Raw genomic sequence first — 5,252 nt, 5'->3', positions numbered from 1 at the left:
TATATATATATATATATATATATATATATATATATATATATATATATATATATATATAAATAGCAAAAAATGTATGGAATAAATACATATTTTAATAGTGTTTATTCTCTATTTAATACAATTATTTTATTTATAATAGATCAGTGTGTGATCGATTTAACATTGGAAGAACTACTGCTTGGCGTGCGGTGAGAAGAGTTTGTGCTACTATTTATCGTTTAGCACCACAATATATTAAGTGGCCAAATGAAGGGCAAGCTCATAATACTTGGACCGAAATTGAAAACAAGCATGGATTTCCGAGAGTTATAGGTGCTATAGATGGCACACATATCAAAATAACTAAACCCAAAGAACACGAGGAAAGTTATATTAATCGAAAAGGTTATCACTCAATGCAATTGCAAGTAAGTAAAACTAAAAATGTATTTTGAACTAGAATATACTACATGTAATGAATATATATTAATGTGCTTAAATGCTTTTCTATTTTGTTCTTCTGTTACAGGTAATATGTGATTCAACATTACAATTTATTCATTGTTATGCAGGACCAGAATCGGTTCATGACATGCGAGTTTTTAGGTTAAGTGGTGTCCAAACAATGTACAGGTAATTATTTTCCTGCAGATAGCCACATAATAGGTGATGCAGCATACACTTTGCAAAAGCATGTTATGGTTCCGTTTAGAAATAATGATCATTTGACAAACGCTCAAATAAATTTTAACAATCGCTTATGTTCAGCTCGCGTAATGGTAGAGAGAGCTATCGGTTTATTGAAAGGGCGATTTCGAAGCTTGCTTGACAGATTACACATGAAACGGACAGACTTAATAAAAAAATATCAAAATATTAAGCAAAATATATCATAGTATGTTGTGTACTACATAATATTTATATCTTAAAGGAAGATTTAATAGATATCCCAGTAATTGTAGAAGTACCCAATATTCATAATTTAGGTATCATACAAAATAATATGAATGAAGAAGATCGACAAAACGGGACTGAAAAAAGAAGTGCAATAACTTATATGTTGAGTTAATAATTATTTATTCTTTAAATTGATTATATATGATAATTGATAATGACATTTCATGTAAAATAAATATTTATAATAAACAACGAATTATCACATAACTGTACTTATTTATTAATAAACCAAACTTTTGTAAATAGACTTTTATATAATCTATATATAAAATATATAGTATTTTCAGATAGTATAGAGAAAACATAAAATATATAGTATTTTAAACAATTATGCTATATAGATATAAACACCTGTGACTAGTTTGTCAAAATAACATTAATGTGAATACTTTAAACAAAACATATTACGTGTTAAACTCAAAATAAAAATAATTTAATTGAACATAAAACTTATTAATGTAATACTGTAGCCTAGGCTAATACTAGTCTAATACTATGAGTCCTCAGGTAATAGTAAGCTTTAAGCCCATTCTGTGTAGTAAGATGTAGTAAGCTTGAAGTTGTAAGAAATTAATCAATTACAGTCGATTTTTTAAGAATAATCGACTGTAGTTGGTCAATTTCCTTAAAGTTTACTGTATTTATTGTACATTCAGACTAAAGGCTTGCTCTACAACACCTATTATAAACCCGATCCCAAAATTGTGTATTGTTTTAATCTTTTTCAATTACTTGTTGTATCAAATTTTTTAAGTTTTTCAATAAATTCATCTTCTCTTCATGATGCTTTTCCTTTTATTCAGCTTGACTTTTTGTATAATCCAAAAAATTTTGTTTATATGAAGTACAGGAAGATTTATTCTCTGTAAATAAAAATATTTTCAATATTATTGTAAGAGTCAAGTTAAAAATTCATGGTTTTAATTAATATTTTTATGTGATATGTGTAACTGTTATATATGGAGCAATAAAACATATATATACCTTTATTTTTGTTTTCTATTTTGACTTGACTTAATGGTCCTTCCAATGCGTCAATTGCAGCAGAATTTGCAACTGATAGTGGCTGAATCCATGGTTTTTCTCCAAATAAATTATTCATATCCTATAAAAATAATAATTCAAAATGTTTAACATGAATTAATACGAAAATTTATTTTGAAAATGAAATATGTGTAAATACTTATAATATATAAATACTTATAATATTATGTAAATAGAAAATGTTATTTACGTATATCATGATATTCCCAAGTTTTTCTGGAGTTCCCCGATTTACTATTATGGTCTCGGATTTGTTTATAAGTCCTTTTAAGAGTTTAAAATTTTGTGCAACATTTTCTCTCACAAATGTTATAACCTTTTTCTGCCATTTTCTTAGATATATATTCCCAACACATATGCTGCTTCATTTTTCCACAGGTAAACATTTCCTCATTTTCCTTGTACAAATTTATTAATAACAACGTTTCCTTTTTACTCCATATATATTTGGATTTTGAGTAAGTTCTCGCTGATTTTTAGTGAAAATTAATGCTTTATTTAAAAAAAGTAAAAAACATGTCACTGAAAGTATTGTCCATCGCTAGCCACTACTTTTTCCCATCTTTATGGCAGCATTTGAATTCCACGTTGGAAAAACGACACGTTTTTTGAAGCTATCCAAGAGTCGACCCATTTTTGGCATCTTCATAAGAATGAAAGTGCTGCTCAGCCAGGCCATGTGCCATCGATCGGAACAAGTGATAATCGGAAGGGGCAATGTCTGGCGAATACGGCGGGTGGGGTATGACTTCCCATTTAAGCGTTTCCAAGTAGGTTTTCACCGGTTGTGCAATATGTAGCCGAGCGTTGTCATGTTGCAAAATCACTTTGTCGTGTTTCTGCTCGTATAGCGATCGTTTTTCCTTCAATTTTCGACTCAAACGCATCAATTGTAGTCAATAGCGATCTCGCGTTATGGTTTTGTTCGGTTTGAGCAGCTCATAATAATCTACACCCAGTTGATTTTACCAAATGCAGAGCAAAAGCTTCGAACCATGGATATTCGGTTTTGCCGACGATGTTGTTGCATGGCCGGACTTGCCCCACGATCTTCTACGCTTAGGGTTATCGTAGTGTATCCACTTTTCATCACCAGTCACGATACGATGCAAAAAACCTTACCTTTTCTGCTGTTGAAGCAGCTGTTCACACATAAAAAGACGCCGTTCGACGTCTCTCTGCTTCGACTCATACGGCATCCAATGTCCTTGCTTTTGAATCATTCCTAATACTTTCAAAGGTTTTGAAACTGTTGTGTGATCAACTCCTAATGATTCTGCAAGTTCAGCTAGCGTCTGACATGAGTCTTCATGAAGTAATGCCTCCAATTCTTCGTCTTTAAACTTTTTCGGTGCGCCAGAGCGTTCTTTATCTTCAACATCAAAATCATTATTTTTGAAGCGTCTAAACCAATCTCTGCATGTTGTTTCCGACAGAACATGGTCGCCGTAAGTCTCAACAAGAATTCTGTGTGCTTCAGCTGCAGATTTTTTTTTTAATAAAGTAGTGCAGTAAAATTCCCCGCAAATACTCTTTTTTTTGGCACGAAACTCGATATGTTTAATACTATGAAAAAAAAAGTTGTTTACACTTTGGCGAAATGACACACTGAATTTCAAGTGTTACGTCCCGTAGGGCCTCACGCACCTTTACATTGCGTAAAGATCGAATACTTATCCGACCGGGTTATAAAAGTTAAGTACACAAAAGTAACACGTAGATCTCGAGCCTTACGAAAAAATCATGAATCATACCACCTACAATTACGCATGTCCATATATGGCCTGATCGAACGTTTCCCGAATTTCTATTTTTTTCTCACCAATCCGAGCCTCATCTTTGTTACTAAGCAAGACATCTCCAACGAACCCGGTAATCGCCATCCCCGAAATTTCCCATTTTCCGAAACTATAAAAAGTTCGATCCGTATGACTTCGACGTCTTATTTATCATTACGACGCCTACGAGTATTATTTCTGTAACTTATTATCATTACGACGTCTACGAGTATCACTTCTATAATTCATTGTCATTTACGACGTCTATCACTATGGGTATCACTTCTGTGATTATTATTATTACTACCTGGACGAGTATCATCTCAAGAATCAGAATCGAAGGAAGCAACTATTTCAGGAGATCCAGAACCATCCATTTCTCTCCTCGTACACACTAACAGTAAGTTATTGTTTTATTATCCAGTTTTCCGCGTCTCAATTTCGAATAAGTCCGGACAGACATATCTTTATTTTGTCGAAAACTTAATAGCAATAATTCCGGTGGACATTAATTATCGTCCAGAATTCTGAAATCGGTATGTCCAATAATCCCGAAGACTAACGTTCATCCTCACTCCATACACTCACACATACACCAGCACATTGTAATTATAAATAAATCGTATGTTATTTCTTTTATAAAGAAACATTAATTTCTTTTGTTTACCCGTCCTCTCCCATTATCGCTCAAGGTCCAGTCCCGAGTAAAGAGATTCAGTTCTTTGACTCAAAATCGGACCGCTTGTCATACGTCGTCGAGTTAGTAAAGTGACCCTTCTGGTTGTTGATTAGCTCTTCGACCTATAAGTACAGATGGGACTTTCTTTATGTTGCGTTCTCCTACAGGACGTAATACAAGCTTGCTTATAGTACTTCCTTATAGATGCGTTACCATCTTAAACTACATGCACGCAGTTCTAGTAACGCCATCAGTTGGAAAACAGCGAGAACTTATTCAAGGTCTTGATATATATATATATATATATATATATATATATATATATATATATATATACAGAGTGCGGCGCCAAAATCCGGACAAATTATACATTTTTTCCAAAGATATTTTTTATTGCAAAAACGAAAAGGTTTACAAAATTTTTTGAACCACATTGTTTGTAAGGCCATAAAGAACACATTCACTCAATATATCCCCCGCTTGCTTGAATGACCGCTTCCATTTTCGGTCTGAAGCATGCGCAGGCGCGCTTTAATGTGTCATGGTCCATATCGGTGAATGCCGCTTCAATAGCGGCTCTCAATGATGCGACGTTTGGATGTCTGGACTTGTTCGTGACCCTTTCAACTACGCTCCACACATAGAAGTCCAAAGGATTCAAATCTGGGCTGTTGGGAGGCCAGAATTCTTTCGACCAAAACATATCGACGTTGTCCGACAACTAATTTTGCACCAAATGACTTGTGTGGGCGGGTGCACCGTCCTACTGGAAAACATACGACTTTCTAGACGACACAGTTTCCATCCACGGCTTT

General features: G+C 33.6%; 1 pseudogene; it reads left to right on the top strand.

The window, feature by feature from the left end:
* LOC116852483 overlaps window positions 1–1,017 on the top strand; it is a 23,370-nt pseudogene extending 22,353 nt beyond the window's left edge.
* Window positions 1,018–5,252: the final 4,235 nt, after the last annotated feature.

The sequence above is a fragment of the Odontomachus brunneus genome, unplaced genomic scaffold, assembly GCF_010583005.1.
Source record: "Odontomachus brunneus isolate Ranch 3 - 2012 unplaced genomic scaffold, Obru_v1 Obru_scaffold_229, whole genome shotgun sequence".
NCBI lineage: Eukaryota > Metazoa > Arthropoda > Insecta > Hymenoptera > Formicidae > Odontomachus > Odontomachus brunneus.
This window is presented reverse-complemented; position numbering and strand designations above follow the sequence as displayed.